Source organism: Mastigoproctus giganteus, chromosome 9 (genome assembly GCF_048544385.1).
Source record: "Mastigoproctus giganteus isolate SK-2022 chromosome 9, ASM4854438v1, whole genome shotgun sequence".
NCBI lineage: Eukaryota > Metazoa > Arthropoda > Arachnida > Uropygi > Thelyphonidae > Mastigoproctus > Mastigoproctus giganteus.
This window is the reverse complement of record NC_143583.1, coordinates 82697572-82723104: the sequence shown is the minus strand read 5'-3', so window position 1 is coordinate 82723104 and position 25533 is coordinate 82697572.

The following is a 25533-nucleotide window of genomic DNA, read 5'->3' as shown; positions in this document are numbered from 1 at the left end:
TGTATTTTATGTTGGTTTCCCTGTTTTGATGGATGAAAAACCCGTGTTTTTAAGAGAAAAAAATAGTACGACCCTTACTCGAGAACGACTAACTCAGCCACGTTGTAAAAATACCAATAAAATCTGCAGATACTGACATCATCACGCTATCTGCAGTAGCTACGCTGAAAACAAAAAACTGTATCGATTCGCTCACTTGAAAGGCATTGACCATGAAAAATTAAAAATTTTCAAAGGCGTTTGATTCTTTTGATCATAATAAACTAATTAATAAATTTAATCAATATGGGATTATGGATTATCCTCTCAATTAATTTAAATTTTTTGTCTCAGAAATTCACAGCTTATTATCCTAGAATTTCTTACCAGAATCGGAGGGTTCCATTCAGGGACCAATATTGAGTGCCCTGTTATTTGTCCCTTTATCAACGACACTGATGAAAACTGGTGGGTGTACACATACACGTTTTGTTGATGAAGCTGTACGAAATTATTAAGGTTAAATATTTACGAATAACGCAACTGCAATAAACTTACAAATAAGTATTTATTTCACTAGGTGCAGGGACTAACTTTCGTAACTTAACCGAGTAAAAGAAAGATCAAAATCCTTTTAACAAACATATTAAAAACATCGAGAACAATAATGAAGACTTAGAGAATATACGATTTCTGTTAATTAAGTTACATATGCATCTGTAGACCGATTTTTTACTATTCGAGTGTGTAGTTCCTTACAAGCATAAATTAATTGATTAAAAATATTGAATACGTTGAATAAATATAGCTCAGAGCACTTGCAGCACGCACTTACACTTCTCCATCCAGCGAAACAACTTTTCCATCCACGTGGAATTAAGAAACCAATGCTGCAAGACTTCCCTGTCTCCTTTTGAACATAAAAAAACCATGGTACATGATTCCTGCACACCAAGTCGTGTACACAGTATGTTGCCACTACCTTATAAACAACCCTCGTGTTTTTTACTTCCATATATAAAAGCAACATTATCTGTATTAACAAAACTCAAGTAAAGAGAAACAGAATAATGGTATTATTCTACTCAATAAATATGCAAAATGTCAAGAGATGGAAATATTATAAATTCGGCTACATTTTTTTGTTTTATATATTTTTAATACTCGTTATTTACATAAATTCATCGCCACATACAATCAAAGAAGAAAATGGAATGTTTTATTGCTATATTAACGTCTAGAACTATCCGTACACATATTTATTGTACCATATGAAACTCCCAAGAGATAAGGATAGGCCCAGACCATATATAAAGGAGTGGAGAACATTCCAAATATAAATAATAATCAGAGTGTGAGCATCCTCCAAGCAAGTAGCGGGTCAATATTAAATAAAATTATAGAATTATATGGCCCAGTATTTATTCAAGCAGAACATCACAAAAACACTTCGTTACACCTCACAACACACCACAGGAGATTGTCCTTCCACAAAAGGAATGGTTTCCGCTTTATCTGGCTTGAACTTGGTGCTGTTTCTTCTCTCTGACTTTTTTTGGATCTTCTTAAGACTCGCTTCATAGGTAGGAGCGGATGGCATGAGATTAGCTTTCGTTTGGTACTCCATGAGTACCCTGTAGTGAGGTCGATGGTATACTAGAGACGTCTGCAGGTACGGGTGGACTTCTGAAAGCACAACGCATCTGTCTTGTGGTGGTTTCAAACGGCGACAGAGGCAATATTGAAACATCATACTCCAAACGACGACTGCTACCAGAAAGATGAGAAATGCTACGGGAATTGCCAAGAGCAGGATATCAATGTCGTAACATGTCGGAACATGTCATAATCCCACGTTACTGTTACCTTTGCATCTATTTGCATTTATTCGTAATTACTTGCATTTCTTCTGTCTGTGAGTGTCTTAATACAAAGGTTCGAATATTTTTGGCCAGTGCGTGTATGTGGATGGGCTTCGTGACATGTAACACACGAATACTTCTTCGATGATTGCACTTAAAAATGAATTATTGTTTAATACTCAAACCTTAGCGAGAAGTTGAATCTTTTTGTAATACGATTTAGCCGTTTTATATATTATTGATTTTAAAATGGATATTGAAGCAAATTATTGCTTTGTCCATGAATGTACTGGATTTAGGAAAATGCAAGGAAATTACCCCACTACTGCCTCAACGTTTGTAGGATTTAATATTAATTTATTATGACTTATATCTGGTACATTATCGCAAGGTATATTATTGCATCATTATAATCAGTTTTATGTTTAATATTAATTGATTTATTGCCAAAATTAATTCATTATTAAAATTAATTTGGTTTCAACATATTTGACTACGTTATGAACACAAAAAAAACAACGAAATTTAACTAATATTTGAATTTAAACAAAATTTGTCTTCACACGACAGGCAAATCGAATCTAAATGTGACGTCCTTATTTTCTTTGAAGCGTTTCTGGATTTCACGCAATGCATTAAAGATTTTTTGATATTTCTTTAGGCTCACTAAGTGCTTATGCACTACAAGTTCCTTGTATGCTGCAAAATAGAAAAAAAAAAAAAATAAATAAATAATTACGAAGATTTTTATTTGCCTGTTTTAAATATTTTTTTCCAATATTTATGCCGACTAACCCATAAACATACATGAAATGTGGAAATAAAATACCCATCTCATTAAAAGTATATGAGCTTCAGAGATGAGCATTACACCAAGTTCAAGATTTACCTCAAGATTCATCTCGGTAATGTAAAGGAACAAAACCTTAATATTTACACTTAAATTTAAATACAGAGAATTTCAGAAATACGGAAGTTTTTGAGCATTTCTCAGAGCGTAGTTTCTGGCCGGACTTATAAAAATCACCGCAGGGGTCAAATTTATGGATTATTATATTCTATCTTAGAATCTTTTCATTAATCTAGTATATTTTCTTAAAAACTGCATGAAACCAACCCTCAACCGAACTCAAGTGTGAATGGGTGAAACGTATTAGACCACCTGTAAAGGTACCATTCATATAACAGTGAGATCGACAGAGATCACAGCAAGTTTTCCTTCGTGATATTGTGGAAAAACAAGGAATAAAAATCAGTCGCGTTTTGACGTTAAAAACGTTTTTACAGGCGTTGTTCCAAAAAAATTATAACGAAAAAACGTCATGCGAAAAGCGTTACGGAAGTAACGTCATCTTCAACTTCCGCCAGAAGGGAATTATTGTAACTTGTATTGTTGCAATCATACTTGTAATGATGGCAACAATAATTTATCATCTACTCGACCAAATTTGCACGGAGCTTCATCTTAGCTCTATACTAGAGGAAAAACGTTCAAACCTCTGAAAATTGCAGTAGTTTTTGTAGAATAGTGGAAAATATGATCAAGGAAATTTTCTCACGTAATAAATGGGATAATGTGGACGTATAACATATCGTTGGAAAGCTAAGGAATTTAAAAAAATTAAACAATTAAACTCTAAGGCTGGAAAAGAGTTGTGCACATTTATGAAAACATTCTTCAACTTGGACATGTCATCAGATCTTTCGATAAATACTACACGTAATGGAACAACTATAGATGGTGTATTTAGTCGTGAACTCTTCAATGTAAATCCTACTTTAGTCATCACAGACCAATACTTTCAGTAACCGATATGTAATTATTATTAATAAAATAAAAACATTATTCATGAATTTTATTAATATCTGAAAATTAAAACGTTTTTAACTCCTGCCGATGACTGTTAAATGTAAACACGTTAAATATGCTAACAGCAAGACATATGATGTACTTGGTACAGAATTTTCCTTCTTGATTTTCAAGTAAATTCGAATTTATTAAAAACCTTGAAAGGTCTGCAGATGATTTTCTGTTTTTTATTAATAGTGTTAATAGTGAAAACGTCATACTTGTTGAGCGGTCATCGAAGTGTAATCATCGATGAAAATCAAACTATTATATTAGGCCAACCGAATATTTATATTCATATGCCATGCTGCGTGTGTTCTATAGTCGATTTGTCTGTTTTGCTGGACGAAAAACCCCAGGTTTTTTTTTTTTTTTTGGGGGGGGGGAACTTTGCCATCTACGCCTGAGACCGACTAACTCAGCCAAGGAGTGAAAAAAGCCTATTAAAGTTCCTTGCGTCATCGACGGGATTCTAACCTGGGCCTTTTCCACCCGGTGTAGGGCGGATGGTGATGATATCACTGTGCAATCTGCGCAGATTGGTCCCTATAATGATTAAAAATCGAATTAAAAATTGCGTCAAGTTGAAGGCCCATAGAACAATAAAAAGAAATAACAAAAATTTTCCGGACGTACTGCCAGGAGAAAATGGCCCTGACAGTTGTGTAAGGACAAATAACTAAGCGACAGGTTTATTTAGATCGAAAGAGTATCCATGTCAGTTCAAACTGTTGGTTGTGATAACTGTCGATGACAATAACATGCCTGGAATCGAAGAACGACGTCATCAATATTTTCTCATAACAGTTCCTTTGACTCTTGCCAACATGCCTTTATATGCTGTCTCTTACCTCTGTCAAGGTTGTTGTCATCGTCCAAGTACACTTTGTCCTTCAATAACTTTATATCCAAAAATTCGAATGGCTCTAATCAAATCTATTTTATGTGAAAACTAGAGACCAAGGATTTTCAATCAAGAAGACTTGGAATAACACGAAGGGTGAGGAATCAGATGATCACTAGGCCCCCACCTAGAGCCCCAATAATAGAGAGCCTCAAAAATTGAAATATACTTCCATATACTCAACATTTTGCAGCAATAAGTGGCCCAAAATCCCACAGCACTTCTGGATCTCAACTGATTTAAGCGCGTCGCTGTAAGCAGTTAATGATATTGTGCAGCAGTCACGATATACTTTATCAGAGTTTCGTTGAACCTCCTCAAAGGAGAAAACTTATGTAATGAATCTAGAAGTGAAACCGCACCACATGTGAGGAGTGTGGCGGAGTTTTGTCTACGGCACGTGAAATATTGACATAACCATTCAGTTAGAAGTGTGCCGCTGCAGTCTGTGAAATGTTTCAAGGCCAATTACTATGAACATACTTCCTTCCATACTTCCTCAGGACCATTTAGAGTCAGCTGTTCTAACCATAAGGTTTATATGGGCATCAGTGTTGCACGCTTCTTACGAACTGTGGGGAGAGTTGACTATCGAAGCAACGATTGTAGGCTATAGCAACTGCTCGTTCGTTGGAGAGCGAATGGTCATAGCAATACAATCTCTTTTACGACCTCTTAAAAAAGAAACTATTCACAAACTATCCATCTCCTCAAACTTCTATATTGTACTGTTCAACTCACTTTGTGACAGGGATTCATTTCTCAGTCTTTTCAATCGGAGGTATTCGCGAAGGTCATCCATGGAATTGTTAGTGTTTCCATAGCAGAATAAGCTCTGTTACACAAGTCTCATGCTGAATCTTCTATGTCCGTTTTGCTATCATCTGTTTTTGTAGCACTTAAATAGAGGCGTCATCGGAGTAAAATTTGCATTATTCTCTTATACAGTGTCACTAACACCCTAGTGATGCTTTTGTCTTACGGGCCTCATTAGTGTGCACACAGCACATCACTGAGATTAATGAGAAAAATATATTAAATATCTTCACCTATATCCCTTGTGCAAAATTGCCCGATCAGTAACCACAAAATCTACGGTGGTTCTTATAAGGCACAAATTTTGTTTAAATTGGTGTATCTTTTTAAGTACGAGAAGGGTTTGATAAGTTCGTGACCTGGGTATTAAAGGTTTATTGTTGAGGAGTCTGATAACATGTTACTTTTCAACATAGTCCCCTTTGGAGTCCATACACGTTTTCCACCGATGCTGCAATCCACTGGTGCCAACATGTTACTTTTCAACATAGTCCCCTTTGGAGTCCATACACTTTTTCCACCGATGCTGCAATCCACTGGTGCCAACTGCAAAGAAAGTTTTCGCTTGAGCCTCCAGGAATGCATTCATTGCAGCAATTGATATCACTGTCGGTAGAAAAATGAATGCTAAACAGCTATTATTTTTTTTTTTCAAATTAGAAAATACATGAAAGTTCCATGGTGCTACATCTGATGAATATGGGGTATAGTCCAAGATTTTAAAATTGCACTCATGAAGTGCAGCCATGGCAATGACTGACTTGTGAGCAGATGCATTGTCCTGGTGGAACAAGTCTCCTTTGCTGAGTTTTCCTCGGCGTTTGTCTTTGATATTTTCACGCAAACGCCTCACAAAGTCTGCGTAATACACCCCTGTGACTATCTGATATGTCCGAATGTAATTTACTAGCAACACAGAGAGGTGCACAGAGCATGTCCGCAGGGGTCGGTTCTGGGGCCACTCCTGTGGAACATGGTCCTCGATGAGTTCCTAGAAATGGACCTGGGACCTTTGGGAGCGCATGCGTTTGCAGATGACCCTACATTGACAGTGGAGGCAGACTCCAGGGCCCAACTGGAGGTGTTGGCAAACCGGGCACTACAGCAGCTACAACAATGGGCTTCCAAAAACCAATTAAGAATTTCACCAGAAAAAACCTCATCAATCCTCCTCAGAGGGAAACTATAATTGCGGCGGCCCCCGCAAATAAAAATGGAAATGTCACCATAAAATTCGCGAGCGAGCTAAAGTACTTAGGCGTAATCCTGGATAATAACTTGTCTTTCCAGCAGCACCTGAAATACATCCGGACAAAAATCAGGGGCTACTCTGGGATGGTAGCCAGGATCACAAAGAAAGACTGGGGTCTCAAAAAGAGAACCCTGTCAATATACTACAAAACAACTTTCCTACCAGCAATCACCTATGCAGCAGCGGTGTGGTTTCCCAAAGCAGCACTGGTTGTGAACAGAAGAACACTTGAAACGATCCAAAGGACCATATTACTCACAACAACGCGAGCTTGCAGCACAGTAAGCACACCAGCACTGCAGGTGCTTGCCGGAGTGCTCCCCATGGATCTGGAGGTTATCCAGGCAGGGTTGCTGTTCCTGCTGTCCAGGGGAGTGGCTGCCACCCACCAGGGCTACACGACTGATCCGGCGAACAGCCTAAAGAATGAAAAAGTCAGGTTACAGACCCACCTCCTAAACCTTTGGCAGAGACGGTGGACTGAGACCACCAAGGGAGAAGTGACAAAAAATTCCTACCGGACATCCGCAAGATATATCCAAAACAACCGGTGTGGTACTTCCCAGGGTACCACAAGACAATACTGTTAACAAGACATGGCCCCTACAATGAAAAGCTTTTCGGGCTGGGTCTCACCGACGATCCCAGCTGTACATGCGGAGAGAGCGAAAGCGGGAGCCACATAGCTTATGAATGTCCACAATATGAGGACCTCAGAGGGATTCTCATATCAAGAATCAGATACCTTCCGAAGGGATTGGAGTCCCACTTCCTGGACTCAGAGGAAGAATACAGGGCGCTCTCCCTCTTCGCGCAGGATCTATTCGCTAGGAGGAAAATGCTAATTGCAATCTACAGCAATCAACACAGAGACTGACAAGAAACGCTACCAGATGAAACAGAAAATCGAAATTCGCGGGATACCAGACTCGACCAAATGGAAAGCTGACAACTGGAAGAGACAACTGGAAGTGAGTGACATTGAAAACAGAGAAGAGACAAAAAGCAGCATAACTGCCAACAGACTGACGGCGACCTGAAGAGGGCACTCTAGTCCCCTTCACCTTTTATTCCCACATCCATCGACGACCTTCGCTCCCTCCCCTTCTCGCCACCCTACATCTTCTACTCTGGTGGGGTATGGGCATGCCTCACTGACAACTGGGGCTACCTACTCTATTGGTCCCATATTTCTATCTCTCACCCCCCAGTCTTCTGTCTCCTCCCCGCTTCTATCTTTATGCTAACGAAAGCCCCACACAACAAAAATTAACGTGCCAAAAATCCTTGAGCCCAAATTCGGCATAACAACCTTAGCGATCATACCCCCACGCCAACTCATATGTGTATGTATACATGTGTATGAAATTGTACATGTGTATATTTATGTGTGTGCATCGTTACTAACCTAATGGAATTTTTTTATTTATTTATTATTTTTTTTATTATTTTTTATTTATTTATTATTTTTTTTTATTATTTTTTATTTTTTATTTATTTATTATTATTTGTTTATAGGTCCTAGCCGCTGAAATCTCAGGAAAGAAAGCGGCAGGACCTGCCAGAGTAAAACTGAGTCTACTGGGTTCCTGGTCTGCCTCCACGGGGCGTAAGTGGGGCAACGTTGGGCCTCAGCAGGGGACTAGCGGCTAAATGACCAGATGAACAACGGTACACAACACTACACATGAACAAGTCCCTCACACTTTTAAATCTCTGGCATTTCCCAGTGAACTGGTTCACCCACAATGAAAGCAACTCGGAGATGGGGAAAACCCCTGGTGCCGTATGACAATAACACACTTTATTTTACACTTTACTAGCAACACTTCATCAGGGTCCCAAAAACCAATGCCATCACCTTGCCAGAAGAAGAAATCGAACTGGCTTTCTTTAGGGGGGGGGGAGAAGAGCTGTGTTTCCACCTTTTGAATTACTCCTTTGTCTCCGACAAAGGAGTAATCCAAAGTGATGGACCCACTGGTTACAAACTGCGAAGAAATTTGTTAATCTGCTTGAAAGCGAGGCAAATGTTCACTTGACTTGAGAACTCTTGTGCATTTTTGATCTGCTGTCAACACCTTTTTGGACTCATCGTGCTGACACCTTTTTCATAGCGAGAACCTCTGTTATTATGTGGTACGCACGTTCAGATGAGATTCCCAAGATGCTGGCAATGTAGGCAATGTACCAAACTGTCACTCGTCGATCACTCTTCACAGATCGTGCACATCGTCAACAACTCCTGGAGTGATGGACGTTACAGGTCTTCCAAAGCATGTATCATCTTCCAGGCTTTCTCACTTCGTTTAAATTCTGCTGCTCACTTCTTAACCGTGGAATAGGAAGGAGCATCCTCCCCAAAGATTTTGCCATATTCTCATTAATTGCATGTAGCAGTAGTTCCTCTTTTCATAAAAATTTGATGACTGCTTGGTGACTGATTTTGTCCATCTTTCCTCATCTACAAAACTTTGTTGAACTCAGTACCCTTAATTAAAAATAAGACGTTATTGAAACTGTATAAAACATGGTGATTTACTATTTGAAGAGTCATTCATTAAGTAGAGAAATTTTTAACACTACACCACTACTCTTTTATACTGGTGCCACGAACTTTTCAAACGCCCCTCGTATCACCATTTATTTATTACCATATAAATATAAAACTGTTAACCTGTGAAAGTCAAAAACATTTGGGGACCGCCAATTCAACATGTCTCAATTCTATAGGCTTTTAAAGAAGTTCAATTTAATTACAATCACCAGATATTTTAATGGATGTATGAAAAAAAGAAAGGTGATTACACGCACTAATTGGAATTGCTGCTTCTTATTGCATGACCATAAATAAGGGAAGGAATTAGCAAAATTATACTACTTTAAAAGTTTTTCACTGATACTTACTTGTACTATTATTTAGTCTGAACTTACACAAATCTTCTACGATCTTAAGTGTCACATAGCCTCCGAGTTCAAGATACTTTAGATGGGAAGAAACTTTTAGTAAGCGATGGAGAATGATTCGTGAAAAATGTGGATAACCATCGAGTATCAATATCAGAGACTCTACAAGAAAATATAGAAATGAAAATTCAAATTCATTACACCAAACCATACCTTCTATAACATAGTCAAAATTAACGAAATTCTGAAAATATTATTTAATAAATTCGTATAAACCTAATTTATGTAAAATGAGACTCACCAATGAGAAGATTATATGACAGACTAGTTTCAAGTGCAGATTAAAGAAACGGTTGAAACTAATTAAAACCATTGATTTTTTTCCCCAGAGTTTGGAGTATAATTTCCTTTATTTATTCTCAACAATCCACATCATTTCAGTACATTTCAGTACATAGTTTCTAAAAGAGCCTACGTCCGAGCAATGTCACTGAAGAGACCCTGTATTTTAATGCTGCAAATTGCAAGCCACTGAAGTTTATGCGTATTAATATCCCTTATGACGTGTGCTCGCGCACATGTGCACTATTACAAAATACAAAGTTTTATATTCGGAAATAACAACTCCAGATCTTCCACCTTACAATCGTTGACTAGAAGGAATTTACATCCTTAGGTTTAAGCAAATTGACGGAATCTACTATTACAAAAATCATATCTATATATATGATAATACACAGGCGGGGTGATGAAGTGTTGCCTCGTTGAGTATAAAAGACTGCACAGGCTGTTCGACTGCAATCATCTGAAGCCAAAGTGTGGTAAATGCGTGATCTATTAGACTTCGAAAAAGTTCTTATTGTGGGTGCACGTTAAGTAGGAGCCACGATTCAAGAAACGAAAGGCATGACTGGGACTGGTTTCTCAAAAGCATCCAACTCAAAGATTTGGATGTTTCCTAGGTCGAACATTTAGAAAGCCATGTGGAGAGACAAATTACGATACGCTTTGTTTTGCACTGATGATAGGCAGCGAGTGTGGCGAGAACTTCACGGCGCAATGAACCCTGCTTGCATTGTTAAGACAACCCGAACATCTGGAGGTGGTATCATGGTATGGGGAATGTTTTGTTGGCACGGACTGGGTCCGTTGATACACCAGTGGAAGGTCGACTGTCATCCAGAGAGTATATGAATTTTGTATCAGATCTCAGTCCTATTGAGAATGTGTGGGAGATGCTGTACAGAGTTATTTGGCAACTAAATCCTCTTTCTTCAACTTTGTTACAGCTACACGATATTTTGCTGGAGGTTACAATTAGACAAAAATACTAAAATACAGTATAGAATTCATGCCGCGCCGTACACTTGCTGTTATTCGAAACAAAGGCGGCCCGATTCGATACATTCAGTATCGAATCTCTCTCTCTCTCTCTCTCTAAATTAGTAAATTAAATTAGGGTTCATAAATTTAAGCATCATTGGTATTACTTTAATATGTGTTCTATGAGGTGGATAAAAACTGTTAGAAATGTACTTACCCAAATGACGAAAATGGTTCCGAAGATAAATCATGAATATGATTTGAGTAGTACCTGCTTGCATACCTTTCATAAAGACAACTCGATAATCAAGGCGACGTAGTGGAATGCAAGGGGAAAGCATCCGAGTTAAAATGAGATAATTAAGGTTAGTATCTGAAAATGAAAGAAATTACGGGTAAGGGGTTTCACCTTTCAAACGAAAAAAAACCGATTTATAATTTTGTATTTATCAACAGCAGTTACTGCTACTTCTGGGAACGTGTGCCTTTTTTGTGAGAAGTTCCTAATAATTAAATAAAAATAAAATTATACATAGGTCTCGTATTGTTTAACTTTTATACTAAACACGTTCACACAAGTTCAGTGCACTATTTGCTATTGCTCAGTAACTATCAAAGAGTAGAACAACTTACTCATTAGGTCGCCTAGACCAGGAATGATTACTAATGGTAAGCGAAGTGTTTCAAGTACTTCACTGCTCGAGAAAATTAACAGAACACGTAGAAAACGTGGTGTACTCGTGCAGATGGCACCGAATTCCTCGTTGTGTCCAGATTAAATAATGTCTAGAATCTGTTTGTAGGCTAAAACGGGACTCATCAGAGAACAGAAGTGTGCCTCATTTGTCAGCGTTCCATGTCACATGATCATGGCACAGTTCCTCCGAGCTGTGTAGTGGTTTCGGTTAATAGGATACAAACCACTGGCTTCCTTGCTTAGAGTTCACTTGAACTGAGCTTTCTTAACACAGACAAGTTGGAAATGTTTTTAAGTGTGGCTGTAGCAACCACAAGAGACAGTTGATGACAGGACATTGTCTTGTTAGAGCCAGATAGCGGTCTGTTCTAGTTGACGTAGCCCTCAGGCGACATTGGCCAGCTCGTCATGTAAAGGTTCCTATCTCTTGAAACTGCTTCCATAGTGCTGAGACGACACTGCATGACACATTAAGCCAATGTGTCACCACCACCCTAGACTGCCCGGCTTCAAGTAGACAGACCGCTCGTCATTTCAAAGACTCATCTACACGACGATGACTTGCCATCCTGAGTACTGGAGATGTGGCTATCCTGCTGAGCAAGCCAAGAAACGGGAATGAAGTAATGTGGTCGCACCCGTGTTTTTATAGGCATGAATAATTTGCATAATTTGCGGCTCGTAAGGTGGTAGGTCGATTTCTATATTGTATATTCGGAATTTTCATGCCAGGATGCCTATTATATCAAATAATAGTTCTCAACAAAAATATTAATGAAGAACATTTTGTTCTATTAATTTTGTCGAGCAGTGTATTTCTTCGCTCTCTTAACTAGCAGTGCAAGCAGAAATACTTGAATACTTGAGCGTATATCAGTACCCACAGTGAAATTTCAATAAGAGTAGTGATTAGCATTCCTTCTGTCTAGAGTATCTCGGCATGCTCTGATAGATTTAATTTGCGGATCTGCTAGGCAGGGTTCATAAATTTATTCTTTTTTTATAAAAAACATAAGTATTTGTAATGTGTTAGAGATGTTATTATAATTTTTATTAATTTTTTAATGTTTTCTTTTCGGATCTATAATTCATGATGAACGTTCAAGAGCGAATTTCGTTGTATCATCCAGGATCAAAGGAATAAAGTTTTGTGAAATTAGGGAAAGAATTTCAAGGATATTTCATAGTCCCGGTCCTACAGACAATGCGATTCGTGCACTGATGAATAAGTTTAAAAGAACTGGGTCTGTGCGTGCCGAGGAAAGATGTGGACGCCTAAGAACAGCAAGTGAAAGCATTGAATCAATTTGAGAAAGGTTCGAAGAGAACCCAAAATTATCAGTTAGGGAGGGATCTCGAAGACTGAATATATTTTAAACATCAGTTCACAGAATTTTGCGTTCGACACTGATGAAAAATCCCTACCACATGCAACTGTTGCATGACATGTATGAAAAAGATTTACCACGTAGAGCAGCAAAAGTGTGCAGAATTTGTCGATCAAATCCAAAATAACAGTTTGATGGACCACATCTTGTTCAGTAATGAGGCGACTTTTCACACTTGTAGTTAAATCAATCGCCATAATTGTCGTATCTGGGCTTCGCAAAAACAATCTGAATTTACAGAATGGCAAAGAGACTCCCCTAAAGTAAATGTGTGGCTTGGGAAGACGAAGTCAAAAATTTATTGACCTTACTTTTTTTACAGAAGCAAGAGTCACAGAAGCTGTGTACCTCGATATGTTTCAGCAGTTTCTTGAACCCCAACTTCTTTATGATGGTGTTATTTCAAGCGTAGTGTTTCAGCAGGATGGGGCACCATGTCATTACGCTCGAACTATCGAGGAATGCCTCAACAGGTGTTTTCCGAATCGGAGGATCGGGCGTGGAGGACCTATACCTTGGGCGGCGCATTCTCCGAATTTAACACCCTTGGATTTTTTCTTGGGGTTTCATAAAATGAAAGGTTTATTGCAAGAAGTTCAAAATTTACCTGATCTTAGACAACGCATTAGGGAGGCAGTACAGAAAATTACCGCTGAAATACATGCAAATGTGTTCCGGAACGCAGCTGAGAGATTTGAAATCTGCAGGGACACTGATAGGGCACATGTGGAGGGCAATAATTAAATTCTTGACCCTTTGTATATAATATATATATATTTTTTTGTTTAAAACTTGGATATTGTACACAAATAACCTTGTAATCATGCTATTAAGTCATTCGTGTCAAATTCATCGGATTTCACCAAGATATGGAATGACTTTTTGGGACACCCTGTATATGGGATATAACTCTACCTTGGAAGGTATTGGTTTGCTAGGAGACTCTGCAGAGACATTAAAAGAAAGTCAGCATCAACTGTTCTCCAAAAGGACGAACATAAGGGTGAAGAGTCTTGATCTTCGCTTTCGATACCTTACAGTAGTGAGATCCTGTTTCGGGACCATATGGAGAAATGTACGGCTATTGATAGTAATTCAGTCCACACCATTAAACCACCACCACCACCACCACCACCTTCGGAGTCGCTTTCTCCGGTGTCAGTGGAATTGAAAACCCTGATCCATATTTTTGGATGAGGAACAAATTGTACTGTTTTAAAAGTGAAAGATATTTGGGTTTATTTGTATTTAACAATGAATTCGCACTTTTTTGCGTTTGTTCCTTAGCTTTTGAGCACCAGCGTAAATGTGTATTTTGTTCCAGTTGCAACGACCACCCTCACATTTTAGTATCGAAATGGGGTTCTCACTATACGTTTGACTATTGACTGCAGTCCATTTGTGCAAAACAACGTGGTGGAGGATGCCTAAAACACATGAACACTAACAACATGTTCTTTTGTTACCTCGATATCACATACTCGTACAGTTGAGATGTGGCCCCAACCCTAATCTTTGTGGAACTCCACTTGTTACATTTATAATTACTCTCAGTCTGCCATCTTTTATCCGGTCTTAGATTCAATGAGGGATCTTATATTTAATCCCATTTGCTCCAGTATCTTAGTATTACATTATTATCCAATATTTTCGTATTAGTATCCAGTACCTTAGTAACAGTATTAACAGTGCGGGTAAATAATGCAGGGAAGCAAGTCGTGTAGCATCAGCCAAAAAAAAAAAAAAAAAAAAAAGAAGGAAACATTACTCACTTCATCTGTCCATCCGTCTCCAGTAATGGTTTAGGATGACATTCAGGACAACTCATCATGAATGGTGTCTTCAGCAGATCTCAGCATGGGTTCGTTGAGGGGAGGAAATTCCGGAGGAAATTGTGACGTAGTCATTAAGCAGCTGGATGCAGGTAGCAATTTTTGACATCAGAAATGTGGTAAAATAATGTGCACTTTATCCTGTGTGGAGTGTAATTTGCCTTTAGAAATTATTCTCAGACGTTTTGTGGTACTTCCTATGCCACTTCTTCAGTGATTCTAAAGATACCTGAGGTGAATGGGATCTATCCAGTTATATTAAAGGAGGCGGCAAAGGAAGTAAGCCAACCCTTAGCCATAATTATGAGAGCATCCTTGGACTCAGGGGAGGACCCCACGGACTGCAGATGTGCAAATGTATCTCCAATTCACAACAGGGATCAAAAGATGACACGAGTAATTACAGACCAGTTAGTTTAACTTCTGTTTCGGGTAAAATAATAGAGTTACTGGTTAAAGATGCATTGCAGGATCATCTAGAAAAGATTTCAGTTATAATTCAGACACAGCATGAGTTAATTAAGGGAAAGTCTTGTCTGACAAATTTTATTGGATACTATAATGTGGTTACTAAAATTGGATGAAAAAAATAATTTTGATATCATATACTTGGATTTCAGGAAAGCTTTTGATACTGTTGCACATGGAAGACTACTAACTACAACTTGAAATGTGCTCATTACAGAAATTCAAATATTCTTGGATATCTATTTGCTTGAGTTTAATTTTATTTAATTGTATTAAATCTTAATTTTATTAACTAAATTTTTAACTGATTTAAATTTTTAAAAATATTTATCATAATCTTAAATTACAGGTGAAAACCTCATACCTTTGAGTAGGACTTAATCTCTCAACACTCAATCGCGAATGATTATAATATGAACTTACCCACCGTGTATTGTCATAAATGAATCAAGTTAAAATAACTATTAATTAAAATAATCATGTATTCAACTCTCATATCACGTCAAGGGAATCGGAAAAACAATTGTCGCGAAATTCTAAAAACAACGACAATAATAAATAAATTAATTCACACATAAGTTAAACTTTAAAATCGTTATTAACTTCTTTTAAGAGACCACCTTATTCGGTTTGTTTCCGTGTTCACAAGAAGTACAAAAGTGATTCGCGAATGCTATCCCCCCCTCTGTTTTATATCAAATTAACGATACCTGACACGAGATTATTTATATAAACCAATGTATGAATTGCTATTCATACATTGGTTTATAATTATCGGATGGTTTATTGGTTAATATTTATCAGATGTCTACTAATAGCTATCTGTTGCCTAATTCGGGATCTATACGGGCATGCGTAATACTTGTGTATGTAGTAAAGGCTAAATATTAACAAGTAATCAAATTAACAATTTAAATCAAATATAAATGAAGTCACTGTAATTCATCAGTTCTGCTGTCTCTACAGTCACTGAAGAAGCGGTACAGGAAGTACCAGGAAATATATGAGAATAATCTGTAATTCTTTACGAAATTAAAGGCAGGTTACACCCACGCAGGTTGAAGTGCTCATTATTTCAGCAATTTCCATTTCTGGATATGCATGGTGCATGCAGCTAAAAGAATATTTAAGAATTTTTGGCATTATATATCTAGACTTTTAAAACGGTTCATTACGAAAGGTTGTTATATAAAGGAAAAAGTTAGAATTATTGGTAAGATCCCATACTGGATTGAAGGCTCGTTGAAAGGTAGGGCACAGAAGGTTGTTATAAATTTTCCGTCTTCAGGGTGGACCAATGTAACAAGTGGGATCACTCAGGGATCGCTTTTGGGTTTCCTTCTATTTCTAATTTTTAAAGATGATATAGACGATAATATCCATGGTAAGCTGTCAAAGTTTAATGATTAATGTTTAATTTAATGAATAAAGAGGGTGACAAGGGTGGTTAACAATCCGAGTCAGCCATGATGCTTCAAAAATATTTGGATCAGTTGCCACGTAAAATGGCAACTGAAGTTTAATGCTCCTAAATGTAAGGCTTAGCATTTGGAGAACAGAAATCCTGGAGTCACGTATAAACTGGAATGGGGGCGGAGTTAAAAGTGATTCAAGACGAAAAACACTTAGGCGTTATGATTCAGTCTGATATGAAATTTTCCATGTAGAATTAACAGGCAGATATAAAGGCACATGGTGTCCTGGCCATGAGTTATAGGGCCTTTGCCAGTAGGGAGAAGGAAGTCATTATCAATCTTTAGAAGGCGATGTTAGGCCGCATTTGGAATATTGTACTGTACAGAGGTCTGCACACTGCATCTAAAAAAGCTATGAAACCTTTAGACAGAGTTCAGAGAAGGGCGAACAGATTGATAAAGAGTGTAAACACATAAGAAGAACAGCTTAAGAAGGTATGGACTGCGAAGTCTCATAATTAGACATCCGAGGGAATTTCTAAATGAGCTTTATAAGACACAAATGGATTAATAAAATTGATGATGGAGGGCTGTTCTCCGTTGAGGTTGTGACACTAAGCAGGGTAACTTTAAACTTTGCCAAACTCACTACCTCCTCCTACTTTGGGGGCAGCGGGTTCCCAAACATTAGAATAAAAGTTTCCCCCAAAGTAGGAGGAGGTAGTGAGTTTGGCAAAGTTTAAAGAAAAATTGGATAATTACCATGTGGGAATGGAAGTACTATGCATATTCTGTTTTCTTTGAATTTTCATTATTGTTATTTTATATATTTATTTATTTTTTGCTGTTGCATAAACGTTTCCGTCCCTGTATAACTCGGCCTTACATGTACTAATACTAACACTAATAACTTGTCCAATTCTTCCCCAATCCATTCGAACCACCCACCTTTGCAACACCAGATGTTAGCCTGTTCCTAAAACCAGTTGCTCTCTAGCTGAAAGCAAATCCCCGCACCTCCATATCGCAACCATCCTTTTTCAACTTAAAGTTATGTCCCCATATATTTTTGGCGGAGCAGGAGTTCAGAGGTCATCCGCATTAAATTTACACAATCCAATCCCTTTAAAGCCTTAAACACTTCAATCAGGTCTCTTCACAGGCTTCCAGTTTTCAGACGCTGCAATTTTCAGAAGTGAAGTCTTCCATGGTAAAAGTACTCCCCAGTGTCCCCGAATAATTTTTCTGCTTGCCTCTGCACCCGGTCCAACAGATCCACATCCTTCCCAGTCAACTTCATGTCTGACTACACAACAATCTCCAGGTCCCATTCCTCCCTCTCCCAACCCACGGTATCGCCCAATTGGTATGCAATTCTGGGATCACTGCTTCCCACATTTAGCACACTGCATTCCCCAATAAAAGTAAAGTGCAGCCATTATCAACCCACTGCAGGATGGAAGCCTCCTCAATAATTCATGCTGAGGGAAATGGACCATAATCTGCCACGCTGGTCCAGTGCGGGTTGGCAGATCGACCGTATTCAGCAGTCAGGGGCTTGAACCCCGGTCTACTCAAAGAGCGTGTGCTACTGCACTCCCGCTCCTGCCCACTCGGCTACGGAGGCCGTTATCAAACCCCAATTGCCACTTCTCAGTCCACATGGCTAATTTTTCTAAGCCTGGTTGCAGCATAATACCATGATTTCCATCATTAACCACTCTGACATCCTTCGCATCATCTGCAAACTCTGACATCAAACTCGATACGTCCTTATAAATTTCATTAACAAACACTGACTCCAATAATAACATTAGTTTTCAAAGAGCAGTATCCACCAATAACTGCTCCTTGCCCTTCACCACTCAATCATCTGTTTTCCCAGGGCAGTAATCTGCTCCTATTACCACACGCTCCACTCTGTATAGCAGTCTTTTATGTGGAATAGTATCAAAAGCTTTGCTGAAATCTAAGCACGTGATTGTTTGACTATCGTCTAAATTTTTGCATAGCAATTCGAAAATGATTAATATGTCTGAAATTACTTGAGTTAGCGTTAATTTTTCAATTTTTATATCTAGTTCTTCAAATAAAAAGTTATTTACTGGAGAAGAACAGAAAGTTGTTTTTAATTTTAGCTCTATGTATACGCTCTCCAGTATGGAAATGCTTCACGTTTTTATGCCAAATGACAGTGACCCCACCACCCGTCCTCTCCATCATGGTCTCTGCCGAAAACGTTAAGGTCGGCTGGGATGAACTCGCTGTCGGATATCGATGGATAATATTAAGTATACTTTGCCTAATAATTTGTAGTTCATACTTACAGATCTGAAATCCAACATTTATGTGAGGAATTTCCACCGATAGTTGCCGCCACGCTCGATGACTAACGATGTTTCCTTTATACTGATGTTCTTCGCATGACACCGTGAACATTTCCAGAGATGAAGCAAATTTGCACAACAGAATTACTATTTGATCACTTAGACAGTTGTAACTTAGGCTCAGGGATTGCAAGTTGGTGAACTTCAACAGCACATTCTTGAATTTTTGGTTCCTGCAAGGTCAGAAATATAATGAGCATATGCAACGAAAGAATAAGAGCGCATCATTAAAATAAAAATTGTTGTTTATAAAAGTAATCAACATTAGTAACGGGTTCATTTCTTCTATAGGGCATCATACAAACTGCAGAAAGCTGTTTGGATCCTTTGTAGTCAATGTTTTTTGTTTTGCTAGATGAAAAACCCTGGTCTCTGGAGGAGTGGAAGGAGAGAGAGAGAGAGAGAGAGTAAAAAATTATGTACCAGGTGCATAATGAGTTGCTGCCGCTGTGACTCTGAGACTGATAGTGTCACTGATAATATCACAGCGGCAGCCATTAAAAACGTCTTTGCAGGAACTCATTATGAAACTGGTACAGTAAAATAGATAAATAAAGTATTGTTGCATTATTTTTATTGAAAAAATAATTTCAGTTCAATGAAATACAATGAATGGAATTTTTCATTGTACTAGTGTACAATGAAATAATTTGTATAAAATATATTATAATAACACTAAAATTATTGGTCTGTGGTGACTGAAATAAGATATAATTTTGACACTCAAATGATTTTAATTCCCGAGTGAATACTCCATCGATTATCGTTCCATTACGTGTAGTATTTTTTACAGTATTTGACTTAATTGAAGATATCTTTCATGAATTTCCAAAACTTCTTTCCAGCCTCAGAATTTAATTCTACATTGAAATCACCAGCGAGAACTATAGGTATACGATTCAGTGGCTCTTCCAATAATTTTGCACCTTCAATGAACACAGCATCAAATTCTTGTTTATGAATTTTTGAATTATATCTAATGACATCCGTGGATATAGTGTGCATAGTGTTAGGGTCGGGCGCCACCTGTGGTTTCCCACATCTGCGCCATATGTACACGTCCTGGCATTTGGCCGGATGGCCCCTGGTGGAACCCCACGTTGCCCGCACACACCACTAGGAGGTAGCCAGGCTGCCCATAGTTCTCTGGCTAGTCTCCGTCAGGGTCGCCTCAGCTTCCTGAGCGGAGACAAAGTTAAAAAAAAATAATAATAAATAAATAAAATAAAATAATAATAATATAAAATAAATAATAATAAAAAAATATAATAATTAAATTAATTAATTAAAAAAAGCAGCGATTAGATAGAGTTAGGTAGTACAGGGTGTACAGAAGAAGAGGGGGAATGAAAGTAAGAGTAAGGGGATATAGGCGAAGGCATCCCCAATCAATCAATGTACACTCAGTCAATCAGGTGAAGGGGAAGGAATGGGGTCGAAAGTGACTGATCGAAAGGGAGCACAGATAGGATCGCCATTTGGCTCCTCTGTCATCGACATCGGCTGGTGTCCAATCCAGGGGTTTAATTCAATCCAATGGTACCTTTCAAACTCCAATCATCAGATAGTTGTCCGTTTGATGGTGTGGCAGTCAAGTTCATGACTGTCTAGTCTGGATGAAAGTCCATCATGGTCTCAGACAGTCTGTTGTCTTCCTTGGGACCGTTGTGGCGCAGGTACAGGAACTGTAGATAATGATTTCTTTCGGCTGAAGAGCTATTGTGCAAAACGCGTGAAAGCTGTATATTCCTCCCTACTATCAAGCAGGTGTGTTTCTTGGTCTTTGGGTATGTAGGTCAAGGAAGTGATAAAGGTGCAGCGAAGATCCTCACATAGGGGGCAGTCATACATAAGGTGCGACCAACTCTCAGTCCCACCACAGGTGCAAGTGGGATCATCGATGATTCCCAGGGCCGTCAGTTTGCCTTTTAATGATCCATGGCCAGTTAACAGGTATGTAGCATAAAGACCAGGTGAAAAACAGGGGGGAAGCCTGGGGAACACCCTGTTAATGTAAGGGAAGAACTTTCTAGTGATTTCGCCTTTGTTGGAAGTAGTCCATCTCGCTTGCCACGCCTGCTGCAGATGCGTGAGGAGACGCTCCTTTTCTGCTGTTCTGTCGTTTGCGGGGTCTGTTGTGAATTCGAGGATGGTCTTGGAATTTGCTTTGGAGAGGTGGAAGAGTAGTCCACAGCGGATAGTTGTCTCCAGGTCCAGTAGCATGGCGCCTGCCAGGATTTGCAGAGCATGGGTACTGACAGTGCAGCAGGCACGGGTAGTAGCGAGCAGGATGTTTCTTTGCAGAGAGTCTAGGATTCTTCTACCACTAACAGTGACTGCTTTCGGGTACCAGATGCCTGCTGCGTACGTTATAATCGGGGTAAATATCACTTTATAGAATAAGGACAGAGTGTGCCTATTGAGTCCCCAGTCCCGTCTGGAGACCCTGGTGACAAGGGCGGTGTAATTACGTATCTTTCTTCTTTGGTATTTAAGATGTGGCTTGAAATTCAGTTTGTTGTCAAGTATAATTCCTAGATACTTGAGGTGAGCGGAGAATTTTATGGTCCTGTTGTCGATTTTTATCTGTGGCAGTGTGGCTTCATTGAGACTTCCTTTGAGAAGAATAGAATCTGTTTTGGCAGCAGAGATGGTGAGGTTATGGTGTTTAGGCCAGTCCTGTAGCTTCTGTAGTGCATTATTGGCCAAATTCTCCATTTAAGGAGTGGAGAATCACTTCGAAATTAAGATGATTTTCAAATTCTAATGAGCCGTGCATTTTACGATATTTTAGATTAGCTTATTTTTTGCAATAAGCTAATCTTCGATTGTCATCATCTGTAGCCATCGGTATCAATATACGAGTTTGCGACATTGGCCAAAAAGGTGCTTCAAATCGACATTCGCGTCGGTTTGCCTTATTATTTTTATAACAGGTAAAAGCATGTTTATGTTGCTGTAAATTTGAATAACCTGAAGTTTTCTCTATAGAACATAATGCATCTATCATTTGGATTGCTTCTTCCATCCCACTTTCTTTTTCTTCTAATGGTGCATTTTTCATCCAGAATAATAAGTCCATGTAGACTTCCTCGATGTTGAAATTCAATGCGTTTAAGGAAATTCACAACATACTATTTCCCAAAAGGACTATCGGTTTTCGATTTTAAAATTTTGAGTTTACTCTCAACAAGTTTATTAAAGTATATGGCACACGTTATGAGATCTTCATTTATTAATGTAGCTCTTTCCATGTAAGGTAGATCCCTAACTTCATTAGTTGTAATTTCTCGTTTATATCTGAATTTGTATAACATACATAGTAATACGGCCATGTTGGTTCACACGCACTCAACATTAAGAACATTGTAGGTTTTCCTAATTGACAAATCGTGGCAAACACATCTCGTTTTCGTTGACTCCAATAATATGCTGAATTGGGAATTTATTTTAGAAATGCCAAGTTAGACTCTAATGACTTGTTTATAAATTCTTTTGATTCCAATACAGAACGAGTAATGTTAGCTGTTATTCCTACTGATTTAAATGCAATTTGCAAATTTTCTGGGGTACGCATTCGCATAATTTTCATTGCCATGAATAGCAAATGTTGGGGAGTTACTCCACGACGATTAGATCTACGAATTTCGCTCGAAGCCATCATAAAGGTAGTAATTTTTAATCCATTTTTAAATTTTCGTGCATGTCCCAAATATATAGCTAGAAAAAAAAGTTCTTCTGCATGTATATTAAATATGAAACTTGTTGGAGATGATTTCTGACCCGGTGCTATACATAAATATTTATCTTCAGACCATAATAATGTTTGTTATTGAATTATTAATAGTTCATCATCATTGTTGACAGGTTCCACAATTTAATCTGAATGTTCCTGTTTACCACCATCATTTTTCCCCAAGAAATCGTCACTCACTTTTATGCCATACAATTTACACAAAGGTGAATTTATCAAATACCGTAACAATGTTTTCATTATTTTCTTCTGCACACATCCTTGTAGATATGATGATTTATGTACGAGTCTTCGTTTTATATGTACATTAATGGCATAATCGTCATCTAATTCTCTAGGTAATTGATGAACCATCAATTTACGTTAACTGGTACATTTATTACTTGTCTAATGATCCCATGTTGTCCATGTTCATAACGAAAACGACGAATTTGCATAAAGGGTAATCGTGGTGATATCAAACGCTCAGTTACAACATCCAGTGTAGGCAAATGAGTAGAATATGTTGGGTTGGATATATAAATCCATTTGACGTGGCCATATTTGGTATCCGTCCCTCTTTTAATGAAGTATAACTTGCATTAGACGTCATGAAAGAACTCACTTCTTGTAAATGAAATTCATTTTGAAGTAATTCATATGAAGTTGTTTGAAATGGTTTCAAATCTAATTGAATCATAAATGATGACAAACATTACAACTAAATCCAAATGGGATTTTTTACACTAGTTTTTCAAACTCACTGTCAGCTCGTGTAGACACTATAGGGATGTAATGAGGAATCTCATTATTAGCCATTTCTAATTTCGCTTTTTTTCGTGCATGATATTCCTTCATTCGAGCTGGTGGAGTTTCAGATTCCTGGTAAGTATCAGGCATAGTAGAACTCTGTGGTTGGCAAGTATCAGGCATAGTAGAACTCTGTGGTTGCCAAGTATTAGGCATAGTAGAACTCTGTAGTTGAATTTCATTATGATTCGGAATAGTTTGAATTTCTAATTTCCTTTTCTTCAGTTCACAATATTCCTTCATTATTTCAGCTCGAGTTTTTTTTTTTTTTGGGTGCAGTTTGAGAACTCCCAGGCATAACGAAATACTCTTGTTGAATTTCATCTGGATTCACATTTCTGTCCAACATCCCTTTCTTTCAAGATATTCCTTCGAACGCTGGGCTGTAGATTTTGGCACAGTCACTCGTATATTAGTCATTATGCTGATATAACGGTATAAAGTAGCGCGTCACTGCTCAATTGTACTTGTTGTGTCACTGCACGTTGCGTGCAATTGAGTTTTCTTGGGTGCATGCGTTGTACTTGTTGAGTCACTGCAGCAACAAGAGCTCCTGTCATCAACTGTCTCACGGGATTGCTACAGCCACCTCCGGTCCAATTAGGTCCGGATTTATTTCTCGTGAAAAACGAGTCTGCTGCTCGTCTTTAACAACACTTAGATTTCTAGATAAGATCTCATTCTTTACTGGGAATAATCTGACCTCTAACCTGTTCTGACATAAACAAATATTGCTTTCTCTGCACTGAATACACAGGTGTTATTTTATTTATTTATATATTTTTTCTAAACATCTACTAATCCTGTGCAAGTAACAAATCCTCTCTACCATGGAATACTGTTTCCACATGTGGCCTGATCCCGACGATAGTAGCCGACTTCTTGAACTTTCCTTAAACTCCAATACGTTATGCAAAAGGAGACACCCAGATTAATTAATGATTGGCTGTACAATCGAAATGCACTCTCTAGAGTGCATTTCGATTGTATAGCTTCTGCCGAATGTCTTTTCTATAGCAATTTCCATGGGCTATTCTTCTGAACCATCATCTGCAATTCTAATTTTTTCTTCCAGACCAGTTCGAACACATGAATCAACTACTCAGCATCCATTTACAGTTCAATTACAAACTCACAGAACTAACTTTTACTCTCTTCATTTATCCTTTCCATTTCGTTCTTTCGAACAACCTTTCTTATTGTATTTCCTGGTATTCTACAGAAATTACACTGTGTTTCCTTGATTGTATAACGTTTTCTGTGTTAAAAATGACTTGAAATGTTTTTTCATAATGAGTAGCAAACGAACACAATCTATCTATTGTTACACTATCTCTGATAAGAAGTGGCCTACATTATAAAATCACTTTAAAGTTTGGGACATTGCAGGCCGAAACTTCCTTGAGCAACCTGCTCCTTAAGAGACGAAGGAAATCTAATAGAAATCATGGGCTCTTTTGCCTTCCGTGGTAGGTGTTTTCACTATTCTGTCTACCCTCACATAAAGATGTGCATTATATGTGATGTACACATTTCGCGAATTTTTATCTGGCTATTCCTGTACTGGTTCGTCTGATGTGTATAAAGAAATAATCTTAAATTATATCTTATGTCACTGCTAGCTTAAATCAAGGCTTCCAAAATATAAGAATTTACCTGAGAGTATAACTTACATGTAGACTTTATCCTTGTCGCAAAAGAAGTTATCGAGCCACAGTGTCTGAATCGAACGACTATTTCGAAATGCAACTGCATCCAGTAAAGGCAAAGCCTTGCGCTCTTTGAGACTAAACTTGAGTAAACTTAAACTCTCCAGAAACCTTTGCTTTATTAAGAGGCACACAAACAACTTCCGAAGGGAATAATCTGGTAACTGTTTACAGCTTTGATGGACAACTCGGAAGTTCTCAA